At 31.5% G+C, this 22,253-nt stretch overlaps 1 protein-coding gene and 3 non-coding genes across 4 annotated transcripts in view; 2 read left to right on the top strand and 2 right to left on the bottom strand.

Moving 5' to 3' along the window:
* Nucleotides 1-22,253, bottom strand: part of LOC123697373 (dopamine D2-like receptor) — a 194,768-nt gene that overhangs the window by 54,207 nt on the left and 118,308 nt on the right. The gene's annotated exons all lie outside the window — the stretch shown is intronic.
* Nucleotides 10,503-10,574, bottom strand: Trnap-agg. The gene has a single exon. It is a non-coding gene; the product is annotated as a tRNA-Pro (tRNA).
* Trnap-agg lies at nt 16,721-16,792 on the top strand. Its single transcript has one exon. It is a non-coding gene; the product is annotated as a tRNA-Pro (tRNA).
* Nucleotides 18,304-18,375, top strand: Trnap-agg. Its single transcript has one exon. It is a non-coding gene; the product is annotated as a tRNA-Pro (tRNA).

The raw sequence follows: 22,253 nt of genomic DNA, 5'->3' as shown, positions 1-22,253 counted from the left end.
TATTGATAAAATATTTTCTAATGTGGTGAATGCTTTCTTTAATTCAAAATGACAATAAATTTATCATTTATGTAAAAAAGTACAATAGGTTAATTAATTAGTATGTTTACTATTTGATTTATTATTAATTATTTTTTTGTTACAGATTCGAGACTCACAACGCGTTTTGCTTATTTCACGTCTTTTCCCAGCTAAATAAAAATATGAGCTACAAAAACTGCGAGTACAATATTGCCAAATTGTCACAAACACACCTCGGATAGGAGGCGTGTCAACCGAACATTTGTGAAATGCTGCGATATCCCCTCGCTGCGACAAATGCTGTGATTCCCGCTGTGACGTGTATGACTGAATGACAGCGCTGTAATTGGTTCCACTGTTTCTAATAATGCGTTAAGTGGATGGAAGTGGTTGGTTGAAGTTTCTGTTTTCAGGCAGTTTTTGTGGTTTGGAAGTTATTAATGATAGTAGGTAATATGTAGGTTTATTTCTAAATGAATGAATAAAAGTCACCTACAGGTGAAACCATTATTCTACTTTTATATTATACTAGCTTTCCGCCCGCGTCTTCGCCTGCTTCGTTTATAACCTAGGTATAAATTTATATGTTATATAATTATACCTTCCTCTTAAATCACTCTATCTATTTAAAAAAACCGCATCAAAATCGGTTGCGCAGTTTTAAAGATTTAAGCATACATAGGGATAAGGAAAGCGACTATGTTTTATACTAAGTAGTGAAACGATTAATTTATTAAAATTATATTAATTATATTAATAAATATATATTAATATAATATTACTTATTATTAAATATAAATTAGTAAAATTAATTTATGCCCTATATCTTTCGATACTATCTATTAATAATAATTAACATAGGTAAGTGGCAAAACTTCTATCAAATTAATTTGCTTTTGCGTGATTGAGTAACAAACATTAACAATACTAGTTAAGTTACCTACTAAGGTATAACTTAAACACAACTAACATTATAATATAAAGTAGGATTAGCTAATGGCAGCATATCCATAAAAGGGGTCATATGAGTTTTAACCTCTTGCCAGTTTAAACTCATCTATAACTTACTATAATTTTGACGAAAATCTATCAAACAGATAGCTTGGATAGATTATTTTTTAGAGTTCTCTTTAATTTTGTATGACATAATATTCCTGAATAACTTAGGTACACATGCCATCGAGTGGATAGCTAAAAAAACTATGAATACAATGTAGACTAACTCAAACGTCTTTCTCTTAAATTGTATTTGTTAAATCTCGTTTTATAATTTATTGCAGCTAATTATTATCTTGATACATTAACTACATTTTGTAAAACTAAGACGCTTTCGCAGTCTGTATATCTCTATGTATCTTCAAAACTACGCAACAGATATTGATGAAGTGGTTTTTAATAGATAGATTATTTTTTGACTATAGTAATAGTATGTTAAGTTTTCTACAAAACGGGCGAAGACGCGCGGAAAACTACTAAATAATAAAACTATAGAATGTCCTCATAAAACTATCAACCTTTTCTCAAAATCTGAACCAACCCAAGTGATTTATGGCCCTTTTATAAAATCCATAGTGCGTTTGAGAATAAACAAAATATGTAAAGGCAAGAATTGATGAGCAGGTAGAGTCCCGTTGAGGAAATAGGATCTCTCCAAGCCGTGACTTATGGATGCTATTATTTTATGCATAGGAACCTGTGTCGACGTAATCTTTGAAACTTTACGGTTTATGTTTTTCAATATTTTTGACTTGTTTGTAAAGTGAGAATAATAAATTTGGGAAATTTATGGCGGGTTTCTTTTGGATGTGTTTTGTTTAGCTTGTCTGTTAAAGTGACGGATAATATATGAAAATATCATCATGGCCTACATTTGTCCACTGCTGGACATAGGCCTCAGTCATGAAAATATACGTTTAATAGTAAATAACTAGCCCTTATAACAATACATTTTATCTGTTTCAAGAGTTGTAACTATGTGTCAGTAATAAAGAGTTACTTACAGCATTAAAAAAAAAACTTTAAGGATTTGCGCTACACAAATTTTCTTGCCTTTCTCCATCTCTATAAAAATAAAAAAATAGTTTGAATCGTTAACATTAAACAATGATGAAATTTTATTTACATTAGCATAACCCATAACGTTGATATAAAAACATACCTTCACACTTTTGGAATCATGATTTTTATGGATTTTGGTGAAAGGAAATACGTCAGAAAACAGCTTCAGGAAGATTATTTGTAAGCACCTTAGCAAAAATATGGAACAGAACGCGATGGGAAAGTGATGAAAATGCAAATAAATATCTTACAGGTGTGTCGGAAGCAAAACCAAATTGAGACAATATTGAGGCTGGTGACAAATACCTATAAACTTATATAAATTAGATTTTTGGTAAAGCTGACATTTCATTGCTAATTTATTTATGTTTGGGATAATTGGATTGGAAGTGCTTATCATAATTTTTATTTTTACAGGCCTTAAATATCAAAGTATGTGAAAGGATAGATTTTCTAACTCTTACACACGTAAATTTCACATTGATAAAGCTTGACAAAAAGATACCTTTGTTTGTTTGTTTGAACGCGCTAATCTCAGGAGCTAAAGGACTGATTTGAAAAATTATTTCGTTGTTAAGTAGCCCATTTATCGAGGAAGGCTATAGGCTACATATCATCACGCTAAGACCAGCAGTAGCGGAACACTGCGGGTAAAACCGCGGGGCACAGCTAGTACTTCCTAAAAAAAGTCGTCTAATATTGTGTTTCCGCGAATTTCAAGGTGGCATCACCCCTGTCTCATAAATCATTAGATGTACATATTTTAGCATTAAAACGCTCGTATTAGCGGCATACATGCGACATAACTTTATCTGAGAATGATTTACAACCGTCTCCGATGTTATTCATATATTTTTACCTGAAGATCAAATTTATTTCTTTGAGATACTTTATACCGGTATTTATTGCACGCTCCGTTGAGTTACTTTTGGACGTTTTATTCTCGTGCGTAATATTCTGGTTTATTTTCTGACTTGTGGTTATTTTTTAATGTAATGGAATGGAATAAATTTTAAGGGAGTTCTGAATGAATAAATAATTTTATCTTTCATTTTTAGGTTTTCAGTATACGTTATATTACGGCCGTATATTGATTAATGTTTCGTTGTTTTCATCAACAGATTGACTCTCTATGAAATTAGGCACACAGACGGATTATAATCTAAACAAACACAAAGCTACTACGTGAGTGAAGCCATAGACTAAGTATTATAAACGAGAAGATTTCTGAAGATGGATAAATATTAATTCTTACTTCTTCACGCAAAAACAACTGATCGTAAATCTGTGAAATTTGGCACATAGACAAATTAAAGTCTGTACCAACCGACAGGCTTTTCACGCATCTACCAAGTGCTTCAAGTTTTTTCACCTAGTTGTAATATTTATTGTTCTTACGTACAAAAACAACTTATCAGATCTCTATGAAATTTTGCACATAAACATAGAGTAGATTATCATACTCACATGCTTATTACACGACAGAAGCCGCATGCTCCAGCTCGTATTATAAACGAGAATGTTTCTGAGGATAGCTGGATATTTATTACTCTTTAGAACGATTAATATTAAATTGGTAAATAAGAAGATTATATTATGAACTTGTTCACAGGCTTATCAAATAGTATAAAACAAAGTCGTTTTCTCTGTCCCTTTATCCCTATGTACCTATGCTTAAATATTTAAAACTACGTAACGGATTTTGATGCGGTCTATTTTAATAGGGTGATTCTCGAGGAAGGTTTTAGTACATGATTTATTAGGTTTAAGGTAAAGCGGGCGAAGCCGAGGGTAGAAAGCTAGTTATTATATTTATCAACTATACATATCATATTATATATACTACTAGATTTCCGCCCGCGGCTTCGCCCGCGTTTTCAAAGGAAAACCCGCATAACCTAAAAACCTATATCCTATGTGTTAATCCAAGTTACCCTCTATATGTGTGCTAAATTTCATTGTAATGGGTTCAGTAGTATTTGCGTGAAAGAGTTACAAACACACACACATACTCACAAACTTTCGCATTTATAATATTAGTAGGATCAACTGTATTATAAGCAGATATTGATAAAATCCTTTACCTATTCTAAATATACAAATATTGTAAGTCTCAATATCGCGTTGCAATCTCGACAAAATAAAAGCCTTCAAAGGGCTGCAATATCACAGTTTCCTTGCATTTGAATATTTAATACTCTTGCCTTCTTCGAGAATTGTACCGTTGAATTCGTTAGAGATAATGAAATGAAAAATGGAAAGCTTTGCATAAACTTTTGAATATGCAAGCTTTATGGAATATATGAGGTATTTGATGAGGATATTTTGTTGGTGTTGAGTTACTAGATAGTAGCTATTTTGGTATTATAATGTACAGTGATATTTGATAACTAATCAAACTAAAACGGCAACAATAAAAGAAAAACCATAGTTATGAAACACTAGTTGCGCTCCGCGGATTCACCCGCGTGACTCCGCTTCTGTTGGTCTTAGCGTGATGATATATAGCCTATAGCCTTCCTCGAAAAATGGGCTCTCCAACACCGAAAGAATTTTTCAAATCAGACCAGTAGTATAAGTAAAACGTGATGAAAATTGAAATAAATAAAATTTAACAAATATATTGGTTTTTCTATTAGCAGATTTTTTGATTGATGTATCTCATTAATGAACTTTCACACAGGTTTGCGTTGTTTATAATAAAATAACTTGTTCTAAATATAATATGTAAAAACTCAATTGTATGTAAGTTAATAAAATCTAACCGTTTGCTTGAATGTAAAAAAAAGAATATAAAAAATATACACTCCTACATAAATAGGTATTCATTATCATAAAAAGAAAGGGTGGCCCATAACGCCTATAAGCAATATCTCTCTAAACCATAAACGTCACTTCATAATCCAGTCCAAATGAACGATTTTATTGGCTCTAATATTCTGAAACTGTTTTAGGATGGATATAACTTCAAGGGTTGGCCAATAACTTAAACATAAACTAAATCCTCCAAATTTGATTGGCAGCCCTAAAATATTATGTTAATTTGACGTTTCATGTTCGCAGGTGGCTAAAAATAATACAAGGTACATCTAATTTGTAATTCAATTAGACCCACACTGGAAACTATGGGTTGGATGAAAACTGTCTTTGGCGGCGAGTCAAAGAGATTTTACGACTTATTATTAATTCGGAGTAGGGGATTTTAATGCGATAAATAGTTTTTAGGAAAGAAACTACTTCCGAATGATAGATTGTGCATATTAGCATATGAATAATGCTATAAATTTTTGGTGTTTGTCTCTTAGTTAAATTTTACATTAAAAATCGCTAAACAATTTGGAATAGATTTAGGTACCTGTAGTTAAGATATAATATGTATTCTTTACGTATTTTTCTGATAAAACAAAACTTGAAAGTCTAATTCATGGATTTAATTGTATTGGTAAGGAACTGATTACATTAATTATAAGTATGTCTCAATTTAAGATAAATTATTAAAACAGTCAGTATACACAGCCTTAAACAAAAAGTATACAGTTTTTCCAAAGCAAGGTACAGAATACCATCTAACGAAACACCATTCCTCACTCCATCAGGATAATTAAGCTGGTTTGATCTGGCTTTAACAATTACGCGTCGGAATTGGCTTTTGATCGCCAAGTTTCAATTTGAATGCGCCCTGATTAGCGGTCGATGTGATTATTTTATGCATTCCATTCTACGTATTTAGGATTGTATATGTTTGTGATTAGTTAAGTTAAAATTATACTGTTTATAAAATAGTCTAATTGGAGGAAGTTTTTAATTATCAAAATAGAAACTACGAATACAATGTTGAAATATATAACCTACTCGTGAGTATATGAGAAAAAAATGTGTGCGTGTACTAGAGTACACACGTAAGAAGTGAAACTTCTTTATGACCTTCAAAAAAAATTTCTTTTCGAAAAAAATTTACTATATGGAACTTTACAGAAATTTTTTAACTTTACAAAAATTTACGTGTGGAAGGGATATAAGAAAAAAATGGCGCGTAACGGAAAAATGTCACGCGTAACGAAAAAATGTTACACTAATTTTTTTTCCGACCCCGATAAAGAAGTTTCAGTTAAAAAAAAGATATTCGTATACAAAGACGTTGTTTGTAGCGAATAAGTTTACTGTTTAAAGAATCCTCTGCAAATATTGTGATGTGAGTATATTACTATTTAGTGTAAAGCATCTGCTCTTGAATTGTTTTAAATTGTATTTTAAAACAGATTTAAAAAACAATTTATTCTGCAGATTCGGGGATGACAGTCACCAAACCCGCTTTTATAAACGCTGTTGAATAAATAATTGTATAATTTTAATTTCAAAAGTTTTGTCTCCATGTTACGTGTATAATGTCATGTATAGGTGATCCTTATAGCAATAAATCGCCTCGGGAACTACTGGTCCGATTTTAAAAGTAATTTCCGTGTTAGATAGTCCATTTATCGAGGAAGGCTATGGCCGCTATGGGCTATATTATATTATCATCACGCTAAGACCAACAGGAGTAGAGCACTCTGGGTAAAACCGCGGAGCACAGCTAGTATATAATAAAATTAACTAATGTAGATAGGTAAAGGTATCTCTACTATACACATATATGTTGGAAAAATCTTGTAATAATTGATAGACTTATTTTCCTTTTTCTATATATTTCTGTTACACTGATATTAAATACCTTTTCGTTAATGAGTACTTATTCCATATTATCTTTATATCAAAGAAATGTTAACACAGTTAATCATTTAAGGCTAATAATGGCCCGTGGCCAAAACCTGGTTATTAATTATCACGGTAATTAGAACGTATTTACGGGATTAACGGTTAGAATTTTGCGGGTAGGTCAGGGCTAGCGATCGGTTAATTTTGGTATTGCATTTATAATTTTGTGTGACTTTTGATAAGTGTATGAAGTCGAGTATTTATTTAGGAACTATCTGTGCCCCCCGTGAACGTTTTCTGTGGGCAGTGAGAGTCCGACATAACCTATGGCCCCGAAGGCCGTTGGTATGCAAGAGCATTTTGTCCACTTTAAAAACAAAGGGCTGGTGATCGTTTAATTTTGGCACTGCATTTATAATTTTGATATTCTAGTACAATATACGACTATGTAGAGTATGTAAATAATGTAATAAATGATAATTATTGGTGTGGTAATTTTTAAGAATGATGATATTAAATTTTAAATTTGAAAGTTAAACTATTGTATAATTCAATTCAATTCTAATACATCTCACACTAAATTCTCAAAGAAAAGTAGATCGCGACGAAAGCATAATATATATTATAGAAAGATTATTTATATTTCATTAACCACATTTTCTTAAAAGATAAGACTGTGTCTTGTTCTAGACTGCTAAATTCGATTTTAAATTCTAATGGAGTACTCTTAGCAGATATAGAATTCATAAAAAGCTTTGAAAGTTTTAAGATGCGAAATGTTATTTATTATTAAATAGGTAATTTTAAAATAAAACGAACACAATTTATAAATAGAACATCATAGTAATATTTAAAGTATATAAAGTAATCTAATATATAAAAATCAATGCCACTTTTCGTTGTAATTCCATAACTCGAGAACGGCTGAACCGATTTCGATAATTCTTTTTTTATTATATTCCTTGAAGTACGAGGATGGTTCTTATGTAGAGAAAACGTTAATATGTACCACGGGCGAAGCCGGGGCGGACCGCTAGTAATAGTATATTTAATAATGCATGTTTTAAAACATATTCATAAATATTACCTATACTGTTAAATTTAGTTTTTGATAAATAGGATAGCGGCTTATAATAGTTAATTTTGTCCTACACCCAAAAGTTACTTTCAGTTTTAAGCTATTGGTGCGTTTTGTGCCTTTCATAAATTTTTAATCGAATTTTCTATTTTGCTTCAGCTATATGAACATTTTATAAACAACTACAAAATAGAATCAATTTTCTTTATTTTCACAGAAGCGTTTCCCTAATAGAGGTCGCTAACTGCAGCCTTTTGCTGCTTTTCCGTTTCGGAAGCTTTCATTTTAACTATTTTTATAACGCATATATTAATTCATTCACTATATAATAATCTATAATATATTAACACAAAAAATAATCCATCAATCACGTTCAAATACCGACAATGTTTCCCAAACGGTTCCAACTGATTATTTTATTCAGCACACGCTATAACAATGACATAAATCTGCCACGCCCAACAATTTGGATTTGAATTCGAGAAAACAGCCCGGAGACACCGAAAAAACGTTTAAATTCAACAATGCGACAGAGGTTTTCCTCGGAATGGCTAAAAAATACAGGCTCAGGCGGAAAGAACGCGAAAAATAGTCTACAGATATAGATTTGAGGCCCTGAAATGTAAAATCTATGAGTAAAATTGAGATCACGTTCAGCTTCAAAGTAAATTTAAACTAATAGTTGAAATAACAATTACATTCATGTACTAAATTTGTACATTCTTAACTAAATAAAACAATTCAAGTGATTTAAATTAAATTTCGAGCTAAAATAACACACGCTAAGAGACCTAAACTTTACTTACTCCATATTGTAATAGTTATTATTGTATTCTTTTTCAGTTACTAGCTCTATCTACAAGCTTTTAATTTATTTTGTACCTGATAAAGCTTAGTAACGTTGTAAATACGCTAGTGTATTTGTTTAGTTGTCTTTCTTTCACATCGCAACCGAGCAATTTTATGATATGAATAAGTCTCGAGATATTTTGGAAAATAGGCTATTTCTTGTCGTGTTAAAGTATTTTATTCCCATGTAAAAATTCATAACATAATTAACAAGTATATAGGTATATAAGGTTTATTGCTGAGGCCCCACTTCTAACGTCGGGCCTTTACAAACGTGCGTTTGAATCCCTCCCAGCCTTGTATCGTATCTGGCAAGTGGCCAAGTGTAAGGTCTTGTGTGTCGAGATAGGACACGCTTTATGACTAATGGTCCAATTAGATGTATCCCTCATTCATTATGCATCTAACCCACCTATAAAATATGGAGTATTAATCTTAGGCTTAATTATATTCGCACCCTTTTGTGACAATTTTGTTAATATATTATGTATGTGGGCTTATTTGTGCTTTTGACAGCGTATTCTGGTGCTGTTAATTTTTTATGATTTGTGGTGAGAATTAAAATGTGACGGTGAACAAAATGTGCTGCGAGAAGGGTAGCAGTATCTGCAATAATTCTACCTGAGATGTTATTTGAAATATTTATGGAATTTATAAATGGATAGATATAGGATATATAATATAGAGAGACTAAGAATATATTGCTCTTATATAGGACTGGCGTTATTTGTGCTCTGTAAAAAGTTCTATAGAGTAGTATAATATAATCTGCTGATATTGGATATCGTGGTTGGAATACGCTCAGAAGGGCAATATTTTTTAAGGAAACATGGCGTCAGGCTTAGCGTCAGGACTCAGGATACACTATATATTCTTGTATGTGTAATAATTTAGATAATAAATTTGATAAACTTAATATTTAAGATATTATTTATTGTGCTATTACTTATTTATTGAATACTGAACTTAGGCTCTGATTGCTGATGCCAATAGGCAAAGTAGATAACATGCAATATCCGTATAAAATAAGCCTTTTGATTTTAATTTTTCTATAAGATACTAGAGCTGTCTAGTAGCTTTTTATAATACATAATTACAACCAAGTGTCTATATGTATGAAGCGTGTGTTTGTTTGTTTTTTGAACGCGCTAATCTCAAGAACTATACTGGTCCGATTTGAAAAATTCTTGGGTGTTGGATAGCTCATTTATCGAGGAAGGCTATAGGTTATATAATATCATCACGCTAAGACCAACAAAAGCGGAGCCACGGGGGTGAATCCGCGGAGCGCAGCTAGTAAATTTATATTATGTTCAACTTCACTTCCTAAACCACATGTGATTCGTGAAATCATCCAAAAATCACACGTAAAAATACAGTTCCATTACAAACGTTGGATTCCAATACCGTGGAACTTATTACTATTCTATCGTTTTCCGCTCCCGAATCCCTTTCTTCCGATATATTCGAAATACATTTACACTAGCAAAGTAAACAAACAAGATGAGATCTGTGTGTTTTTATTTACTAAAGCGATGCACTCTTCTATTGCAATAGTGATATTCGATTAGATGGATGTGCTGGGAATTCCCGGGATATTTTTGGATTTAGAATGTTGGAATCTTTTTGTTTTTGGTTGCTTGGAATGTAATATTAATATTAAATACTGATTAAAAAGAAATGTACCTATATTTTACCTACTGATAAAGTGCGTTATATTTTTTTTAAACTACGGTGAATTTCAATTAATTCTTCATAATATCCTATTTATATCCAAATTATGATTAAAAAAAAGATATCCGGGCTCGTCCGGGATTTGAACCCGGGACCTCTCGCACCCTAAGCGAAAATCATACCCCTAGACCAACGAGCCGGTTGATAAATTGACTAAAATAACGCACAACTCTCTACATGTCTACGTCATAACTACCTTTCACTTTCTCACACATTTTTATAGTCGAATTTAGTACACATCACGTACACATTCACTTAGATCTCTATCCTACAAATCCATACTAATATTATAAATGCGACTGTAACTCTGTCTGTCTATCTGTTACTCAATCACGCCTTAACTACAGAACCAATTTGCATGAAATTTTGTATAGAGATATTTTGATACCCGAGAAAGGACATAGGATAAGTTTTATCCCGGAAATCCTACGGGAACGGGTTTTTCTTTGGCGGGCGAAGCTGCGGGCGGAAAGCTAGTACTTACTAAAATTTATTTATCCTTTCTCTAATTTAGAATTGACTCTGACTTTAACTAATTCTAACTTTCTATCCTTTGAATATTATTATTCCTGACTAAAATTCACTTCTATACTACCTCTATATATACTCCAATTGTCACTATAATTTAAATTCTCACACTGCTATTAACTTCTATACTTGTAATAATTTGCGAGTGAGCTCTATTAAATTAGCTGTAAAAACCATAGTATGCTGACCATTGAAATCTTAATATATATAAATCTCGTGTCACAATGTTTGTCCTCAATGGACTCCCAAACCACTTGACCGATTATAATAAAATTCGCACACCATGTACAGTTCAATACAACTTGAGAGATAGGTTAGTTTAAATCTCAAATCGTTTTAGAGAAAGCGGGCGAAGCCGCGGGCGGTAAGCTAGTATTTATATAAATCATGCAATCTAGTGAAATTCATCTGACCTATCGGCTAATGTCACATCTAAATTGAACCTAAACTTTCTATAAATAAAATTGCTTTTCCCAATCCGATCAAATGGACACAGGATTAGAATAATTGACATCTTTTAATCATTTAACAAACGCATGGATTAAGGTTATCGAGTAATAAATTGGATTCAATAAATTTATGACAGGTTGATTGGACCCGATTATTGTCCATAAATAAATGATAATTATCAATGTTTATTTTGTTATTTATCAATGTTATGTCATTCGTTATAACGTTTAAATTTAAACAAGCACGTAATGAAATTTACCACGTCCAATCTCCATAATTATTTAATTGTTACTATCTATAACAATTATAAAATTGGGGTGTCTGTTTGTTATATTAAAATACTGCTTTTTACTAAACGCATACGGATCTATCGTATACAATAGTAATTTTTAAAATTTTTGTCTGTCTGTTTGTAATTATTGTAATTGTATAGAGTAGCCTCTATGAAACGGCTGGACTGATTTTAACGTGACTTTCACTCACAGATAGCTTATATAATAAAAACTAGCTTAGGCTACTTTTCTGATAAATAAGTATTAGGAACATTAGGATTAAATATAAAAAATATATACACTGATGAAACCGCGGGACACAGCTAGTATTATTATAAACACGAAAGTAAGCAAAATGTATGTTTGTTTTCTACTGAAAACCGTTGAACGGATAACAAATCGAATACTTATGTAACAAGATAAAACCGCCAAGAAGAATATTAGAAACTTTTTCGAATGAAAATCCTGAAAGGGTTATTATGGGCGAAGGAAATTTGCATATAAAATAGTATTAAACAGCTATTCTCAAATAACTTCTGCTTCTAGATACAAATGTATTTCCAATAGGTACATATACATATAAGTATGGAAAACACGTAGATTTCTTTAATTGATTACACTGAAGTATTTTTCCACCTATTTATATTTATTGAGCTTTATATTAATAGCTGTCCCGGCAATCGTTGTTATACCTTACTCTTATCACTTATTGTAGTGAAATGAAAATTATCCGAAGAAAGAAAAGTGGAATAAACTTTATAAAAGGGGTATATTTGTTTTTCATTAACTTTAAAACACTTTCATCAAAGCTGATTCGCCACTATTCCAAAACGAGAGCCAAATAGACAACGTTAAATAGAAACTCTTCAACTACGAAACTCGACCATTCTGTACGTGCCCTAATTTCAATGAACAAAAACTTGTCTGTTTTGACCCTTACTTACTGTCCCGTGTGTGACCCAGTTAGGCACAATTATGAATTTGTTTTCCTTATCTCATGAATTTTATTGAATTGTTTACGGGACTTGGGAGTTAGATTATTATTTACTTGCTTATCAAAGAACTTTGATCATAGGCTAGATATATAATTTATACACTAATATATTGAACAAGCTGTAGCCTACGGTTTTACCCGCATATTTCCGCTCTTATTGGTCTTACCGTGATGATATATAGCCTATTAGCCTTCCACGAAAAATGGGCTATCTAACACTGAAACATTTTATCACATCGGATACGTAGTCCCTGAGATTAGCGCGTTCAAACATACAAATTCTTCAGCTTTGTAATATTATTACTATAGATTCATTTATTGCATTTCCATATTGAATGATGGTGGAAAAATGATCTAGAAGAACCATTTTATTATATTATATTATCTTTGAGTGCTGAAGTTATCTTAACTCATACGTAAGCTTTGATGGGTTAATATCCTGCAGATTTCAGGTGATGGCTCAGCATTATTAGATTTTCCTTAGTCATGTCAGCTTACATAGGCGATGATATATACATACGCCTTCCAGTATCTAATTTATAAGTGCATGGATGTTATTATCGCTATTAAATGTGAAATCTTTGAATGTGTGTGAATGAATCGCAAAATGTGTTGGTAAGCGCATAACTCGAGAACGGCTGAACCGATTTCGATAATTCTTTTTTTATTATATTCCTTGAAGTACGAGGATGGTTCTTATGTAGAGAAAACGTAAACATGTACCACGGGCGAAGCCGGGGCGGACCGCTAGTTGGTTATAAAAATAATATTTCTAAAGACAAGAATTTTAAACTTGGAAAATGATATTCTAACACACTTTCATGTACTGCAAGTTTTTGAAAAGAAAAAAAAAACAAAACAAAGATTTAAATAGTTAATACGCTCTTGGTTGTATTTTGGGATAACAAAATCAATAAACATATTATGAAACTACACAAACTTTTCACTAAATCAACCAAATAAATAACGTAAGTATCATCAAACCGTGACCAATACATTAATGTCAAAAGGGCCAATACAATCGTAGATTCCATTTGTCATGGAAAAGTTTGACCTTTTTTGTATAAAGGACGTATTGGAACTGCCTATTAAGGGTGCTTTTCCATCAATTGCGAGGAATGTGTTTTTAAATAACCAATAAATAGTACCTATCGTTTCAAACGCTTAACGCATGAAGCTTCAAACTAAATCAAGCGATATGATTGGTTCTTTACAAACACATTCCTCGCTACACATCTTGCACATTATTAGTGGAAAAGCACCCTAATGATATAAACTATCTATATGGGATATAACTGGGTTCAACAAAACAAAGTTGGTGTTGCCCGCACGAACCAACTTTCAACACTTGTGTACTATTGGACATTGTTTTGAAACCCTTTTTATGTTGTTATACTTTTTTGTTTATCGGCGTGCTATGTCAATTCTCTTCATTACATAAATAGCCCACCCAAGGCTTATCTGCTTTGTCTAAACCATAATATTTAATACCTAAAATCAATCTATCTTTTAAAAAAACGCATCAAAATCCGTTGCGTAGCTTTAAAGATTTAAACATACAGACACAGACAGACAGACTGTGGAAAGTGACTTAATTTTATACTATGTATATTACTTAAAAATAATAAATTTGCAATTACAAACATACAAACAAAAAAACGACGTGTGTCACTCGGGGACTGCCGCGGTAAAGCATGCTATGCCTTCAAGCCACACCTCCACCCGTCGGAGTGGGGAGTGTGAGGTTTTTTCGTTACGGAATTTCTCGATTCGGTCCCCGCGCTCAAGGCCCGCGATAGAAGCTATGCAATAGCTTAAAAACAGTTTTTAGAATTTCAGTTCATGCAAGATCTTGCATGCAGTTCAATTGCGAGAGAAAAGCAAGATGATAGGTTCTGTTTTCATCATACCTAAGAACCATTTTAAACTAGAGTTTTCATAAAAAAACACTAGATAATTTAAATAAATAAATGTACAAATAAGAACCATATTAAAAAGGCTTTAAACACTGAAAACAGATCCCTTATCATAAGATAAGCGAAAGCTCATGCTTATGGTGGCCTCGCTTCAAGCGTTTCAAAGCTAACTAGTTCCAAACAGCGCTATTAATGTGATAATGAAATAAACAAACCTACACATACACATAATATATATGTATATTAGATATTTTAGATATAGAAATGTATGGAAATAGAATTTAAGGAAGAAAACTCTACCCTTATCTCGAAAGCTCTATTGGTAGATCCATCAAATCCATTAAGACCTAGAACCTAAAATTTGATAATTATGTTTATTTACCAATCCTTTACTAATGCAGTTAATAATAATTAATGAAATTATGATTTAAATTATAATGAAAAACCTCTCTGAAAACCAGAAAAAAAATACAAGAATGTTGTAACATTAAAAAGCATTAAATAACAGTCATTTCATCTTTACAACGAACAAAAACGGCAACCCAAAATTATGTTCTCATTACGTGTTATGAAGAATACCCACAGGAAAATAAATTGAAGAAAATGGTGCCGTAAGAAGGTAAGAGAAATAGCGACACAAAAAACCTAGTATTCAAGCCTCTAGCACTCATTAGATACGAGCCCTTTTTCCCCACGTCTTAATAGGTGATCGTTATTTTAGATTGCGTACAACATAGTGTTGTGACATGTATCGATAACTTAAACATTTATTGGAAAAAAAAATTGTTACATCTTTTACAGAATGTGTCTCTTGGCTGCCTAATTTATTTCTTCTTTTGAATCATTCTTATTATTTTACTCATATTCATTTCATTGAATAACATACAATTATGTACATTCTCAAATTAACTAAACTATTAGTATAATAAAAGTACTTTCACATGATCTGGTATGAATCTTATGTCTATGAATATAATCTATTTAAGCAAAAAAATATATATACCTACCTACAGTAAAAATAATTATCCTTTTACGCATTAAGCAAAGCCATCTTATTAAATCCTACGTATAACGTGAAAACTGGATACCTACTATGTAAGTCAATGTAATTTCACAGAAATTATGTGTTTGTGAATATGTTTCTGTGAATACTACTTTGTTCATTCATTATAATCATTATTAAACAAGTTAATTTATTTCAGTATATAATTAATTTTAAATTATACAAGTACAAGTACAAGATTATGGAATCTTGTACAGATATTAAGTATTTGGATGGCCAAATGCATTTGCAACTAACTGCTTGAATTCCACTACAACATAACTTAGAAATTTGCAAACTATCGACATCCAGCACATCACTAGCTTGTGTCAGTGTACACGATAACGCGCTAATCGCAGGCGAACCGCGACGGTTTGATGAGCTAGTTAACATCTCGTTAGCAACGTGCTTTTAATAACCGCACTACAAGGGGTGTAACAATGCATTGTTATTTTATAACATGACTGAGAAATCATAGTATATAATCTGTGACAAAACTTAGAAAGTGGATGTCATCTGTGTAGCGATTAGTCGATATCGATAAAATACCAGAATGTGTCATGCCAAAAAAAATACCACTTATAATGATATAATATAAGTAATTAAAAGAATATGCTTTAAATTATTATCTGGGTATATACATTTTAAAATGTATAGTTTCAAATATCGATTTCGATAAAATCCCGCACTCTACCTTCCTTATAATATTCGTTCAGGAGTGCATAATTAATTTTATGCTGAGAAGATCGTATTCATGAAAAATTATGGAATATTAAGAACCATAAATCAATAACAAGTCTTTATTGTGTTTTCATTGCGTGAGAAATTAAAAATTCTAATTGAGATCTAATAAAAATAATAATGTAGTTAAAAATGTAAGTCACTCAGAAGCAATGTAAATTTTCTATGATTGTTTCTTTAAGGATATTTGGTGGACAATAATTGGTGCAGTAGGTAGTATAGTGTCGGAGCTATCTTTGTACAAACAAACTCACGTAACAATAATATACATTACTTTTAAAATAATTAGTGAAAGTAGAACATGATAAATTTATTTGAGATTTTTTACATATTTCATCAAGTGGCTCGTTGGTCTAGGGGTATGATTTTCGCTTAGGGTGCGAGAGGTCCCGGGTTCAAATCCCGGACGAGCCCGCAAATCCTTTTTATTGCTTTTTTATATCAGGACAACTTGTTAATATTATAAAGTAGAATAAATTAGTTTTCTGTTCTTTGTGTAAGAAGAGTAGGTATTAAATTTGTAGCTTTTTCTTTTGTTTTCAATTTTATTGACACATACACTTGTAATTTATAATTAGTTACATTACACAAATATCTCTCGAAGCATTTTTTTATTATCACTTTAAGTTATACTTTCTATTGTTATTTCTTAGATCACGCAAATAAATAAAATAATTTCACTTCACACATATTTAATACAATATACAGCACACGTAGGCCACACATATGCACTTTTGACAGTTCCCTAAACAGGAGTCACCCTGAGTTACAGAGTTAAGAGGTCGGCAGATTTGAAAATGCCCAAGTTCCCGGGTAAAATCAATTTTGGGAACACGCCCCGGGAACGGCTCTTATGTTAAACTTTAAGGACAGTAGTTGTAATCTATTTAGCTTGTGGAGGCTTGATGGCATGTCTAAATATTGTATTGGAGAAAGGTGGTTTTCAGGTGCTGTATGATTATTATATTAAAAAAATGTTGATGTAAAGTTTTTGAAGTGAAATTTCTTTAGAAAAAAAGAAAGAAAATACATTACCGATACACATTAACTTATACTTTAATTTTATAAAGTTGAAGAGTTTGTTTGTTTGAACGCCCTAATCTCAGGAACTACTGGTCCGATTTGAAAAATTCTTTCGGTGTTAGGTTATAATATATAGATTTTGGTTTTTATGAATCTTGCCAAAGAAGTTTCACTTCTGACAAGTGTGCTCGGCACACACGCTCTTTTTTATTAAAAAAATGTTAATCTAAATTTTTCTCTAAACACAACGTATCGTAAACTAAATAGCTTACTGATGTGACCTTTCAAAAGTTTATGATCAAAAAGGCAATCGCTTGTGATATTGTAATAATTGTATGCCTGAAAAATAGAGATGCAGGGCCGTTTAGATAGAAACTAATAAATAAAAAAGAACGCCGCCATAAATCGTTCCATTTTAAAAAAAAAAAAAGACGTGTGGCACTCGGGGACTGCCGCGGTAAAGCTATTGCATGCTATGCCTTCAAGCCACACCTCGGCCCGTCGGAGTGGGGAGCGTGAGGTTTTTTCGTTACGAAATTTCTCGATTCGGTCCCCGCGCTCAAGGCCCGCGATAGAAGCTATGCAATATCTTAATAATTAATATGAATGAATACTATAGTATTTAAACAGCTTTATGCACAATAGAGCTCATAAAAAAAGAGCCATCGTATATACGAATTTAAAATATTTCAGCACTTAATAATAAACTTAGGTACACCTATAGTATGTACATATAGAAGCGAAACATACACATATTTTTAACCGTGTTAGTTTTATTCATTAGTTTTTAACAATATAAAGACATACTAACCTACTTTTGGAACTATCGATAAGTGAAAGTAAAGTAGGTACATATGTTACAGCAAACTTTGTTATAGTTAAATTCGTTTTTTATACCAACCGGCTCGTTGGTCTAGGGGTATGATTTTCGCTTAGGGTGCGAGAGGTCCCGGGTTCAAATCCCGGACGAGCCCGGATGAATTTTTGCAATTTTTTTCTATACTTTGTATAAACAAGGCAAGGTTCTTTGTTGATTGGAAAGATCAGTAAGATTAGAAATAAACGTCGTTAAAGGGTTCTTATTTATTTTCATAAACAGATAGTCAGATATCCTGTTTACTTGATACTTTAGAGCTGACCATAAATATATTTAAAATATCAAATTTAAAAATTTTAAAAGTTGTCTCAAAAATGCGAAAGTAACTCTGTCTGTATGTCTGTTACTCAATCACGCCTTAGCTACCGAACCAATTTGCATGAAATTTGGTATAGAGATATTTTGATACCCGAGAAAGGACATAGGCTACTTTTTACCCCGGGACATAGGATAGGTTTTATCACGGAAATCCCACGGGAATGGAAACTACGCGGGTTTTTCTTTGACTGCGCGGGCAAAGCCGCGGGCGGAAAGCTAGTTCAGTTTTAATTTGACTCTACATTTTGGCAATGCACTTACATTCTGTTAAACTCATTAACTAAATATCCAAAATTATGATTTCTAGTCAATACGTTACTCAGATTGGAACTTTTTAATGTCAACAACGAGATAAATATAAAATATTTTTTATAACATATTTTTATTAAGACTCCACATTTTTACTATATTAATTGTTAAGTATCAGAAATTGAACTGCAGTCGAAAATTATAAATTCTATTGAAACTCGTTCATTTTCAATAAAAATCGGCGTTAAAAATTATTTCATATCGCACAATTTCACCATTTATTACGCATAAAATAAAATTAAATCATACTGTACAGTACAGTCGCGTGAAAAATGATTCCGAAAATCATTACAATACGGTAAAGGCGAAAGTACGAAACGTCAGGTGCAGAGGTGTAATCAAGTGTGGAACGATTTATAGTAAGAGCTTCCCTTATGAGAGCTTGACCTTTGCGCCTTATAATATTAGGCTTTTGTTCGCGAATGTACTATACAGGGTGTTCTGGATTTGGATTTTTATTAGGATTTATTATAGTAAGAGATAAGATTATGATTTTAAGTATTTTATCAAATATTTATTGGCTTTTATAATAGGTGCTAGATTTGTGTATCGATAAGTATCAAAGTCGGTTTAATCTCCTTTATACGATGAGATATGAAGAAATTCATTTAAATAAAAATGAAAAATCAATAAACGAGTGTATGCAAATTTCTATATCATATTGATGTTCATATTGTGTATTTAATAGAATTATTTTGAAAGAATCATAATAAAGTCATAATTAATCGAAATCTATACTAATATTATAAAGCTGAAGAGTTTGTTTGTTTGAACGCGCTAATCTCGGGAACTACTGGTCCGATTTGAAAAATTCTTTCGGTGTTAGAGGGCTCATTTATAGAGGAAGGCTAGAGGCTATATAATAATCATCACGCTACGACCAACAGGAGTGGAGCCACGGGGGTGAAACCGCGCGGAGCAGCTAGTGTAAGTATAAATAAATTAAAAATTCAACTTATTTATTCGAGTATCGTATAAACTGAACGTCACATGATTTCAGACGCGCATGTGTATTCTCTACCTATTATATTTATGAACTCAAATTATAGCTGATGAATTCATATTTGAATTTTATTCAACGTCATAACGAGGTTTACATTAAATTATACCTTTTCAGATGACTAATATAGCTCATTATTTAACATTACAATGAATTAATACAACTGCTGTGCAAATATTATTAGGAACTGTCTTTGCCGCGCGGTTTTACCCGCAACGAACCCGAAATAGTAAGCATTTCTATATAATAGCTTGTCTGTTAATCTGATAGATGTGTAAGCTACATCAATACCAACTTCCATGAAAATCCGTTCAGTAGCTTTCGGGGGAAAGAGTATCAAACATTTTTAAATACTTACAATCTTACTCGTTTGTAAAGGACTAGCTTTTAGCTAGTGGCTTCGTCCATTTTGTCAAATTTTAAACAAATTATTCGAAGACCTTCCTCGGTAACCAATCCCATTAAAAAAATTGTATCAAATTACATTTCGTACTTTTAAAGATTTAAGCATACACGGACGGACAGACAGCGTCAGCGACTTTGTTTTAAACTATGTAGTGATATAAGTAGGTAGATTTATGTCTCAATTTATTATTTACACTGTCCAACCCAATTTACGTTTCACTGGACCGTGTTTATTATCTTTATTAATTAAATTACACTTTCGAATCAAAAGGGAACTGTTACAAGTATAACTATTGCCTTCAGGTCATTAAATGCATAAAGCCTAGCTTCAGGCAATGCAGCTTCTTAGCTAAAGCTAGGTTTGACCACAAAGTTAAATCGGTAATCTGCTTTACCATGTTAGTTTCTGACAACTTGACAGTATTGTAAAGGCATCTTATACTTGTTAAACGATTAGGAGGTTTTACAAGATTGCAGCAGAAGGTAAATCTTAGTTTTGTCCAAAACATTTGAGAAATTACAGTAAATAATCCTACTAATATTATAAATGCGAGAGTTTGTGAGGATGGATAGATGTTTGATACTCTTTCATGCAAATACTACTGAACCGATTACAATGAAATTTGGTATGTAGGTAGCTGAAGACCTAGATCTATTTTTAACGGTTTTTCTATAGAAATTTATATGACAGCCTTGAAGGCCAATATAATGTTAATTATATATAAATATCAAAAGTTTTATTTCATTTCGTATGTCTATAAAAGCATTAATAATGTATTCTTTGTTATTTCACACGAATTTCGAATTCCTGGTATTTATTCATTTTCACCAAACTTCGTTCATTAAGAATTAATTGGCACAAATAATAAAAGGAAATATATGATAAATACGAATTACGGTATTTAATGAGCTCGCAATTAAAATAAATAAATACAATTTGTATTTGATCTGGATTAACACCTTCCAATATGAAAATGTATTATAATTGTAATCGTAATATTGTATTATTAATTTTCAGAAATTTTGGAAACAAATAATTTTATCAATATGCTATTTTTGTTTGTTATTTATGTTATTATTCTATTTAATATTATATAATATATGTTGTTTTATGTATAATTTTATTTATGAAATTACTTTAGCAATATCTCATTGTACTTGTTGTATTTTAAAGTACATAGCTAAGATCTATTTTTTTTGTTACGAGTGTGTATTAAACAAAAAATTGTAAGAAAATGTAAGATAGTATACAATCTATATCTGAAATAGTTAAATTATATATTATAAGAAAAAATTAAATTGTAATATTGACATGATTTTAAAAGAGCAACTATGGAGTTTCTTGCCGGTTCTACTCCGTAGATGCTTTTCGAATCGGTGGTAAATGTTAAAAATATGTAACGACGATTCGATAGTGCTACTAAAAGAAGTCTAATTGAATAAATAAATGTTTGAGTTTGAGTTTTCTGTTCGTTTGCGTTGCTAGAACTCGAGAACGGCTTGGCCACTTTAATTATTGATATTGGATTTAAAATATATTTAGTCGAAATCATAGGGAAGGTATAACCGGTAAGAAACATAAATACTAATATAGGTACCTTATAAGTTAATAGGATGATCTAAATAAAAAATGATGATAAATAAAAAAAGTAGGTACCTTAAGGTATAAAACTATTCTATACTTACTAAACTACTTCATTCTCTAAGACATTCCTTACTTCTTTAAATACTACTTTAAATTAAAAATAATCTGTACTTAGCGACGTTAATTTCTAAATCAACAGTTTTAGTCGTTACCTTTACTTATATTTCAAACAAAGAGAATATGGAATTATCTTTAAAAGGGAATTCATAATTATATGCCTTTTGCCATAAGTGAAGGATTCAAGGTTTTATTTCGTAACTTACCTTTTCATTACGATTCTATATAAAATTTATAATAA

The sequence above is a fragment of the Colias croceus genome, chromosome 14 (genome assembly GCF_905220415.1).
Source record: "Colias croceus chromosome 14, ilColCroc2.1".
Lineage (NCBI taxonomy): Eukaryota > Metazoa > Arthropoda > Insecta > Lepidoptera > Pieridae > Colias > Colias croceus.
Note: the sequence above shows the minus strand (reverse complement) of the source record. Positions and strands in the feature narration are given on the sequence as shown.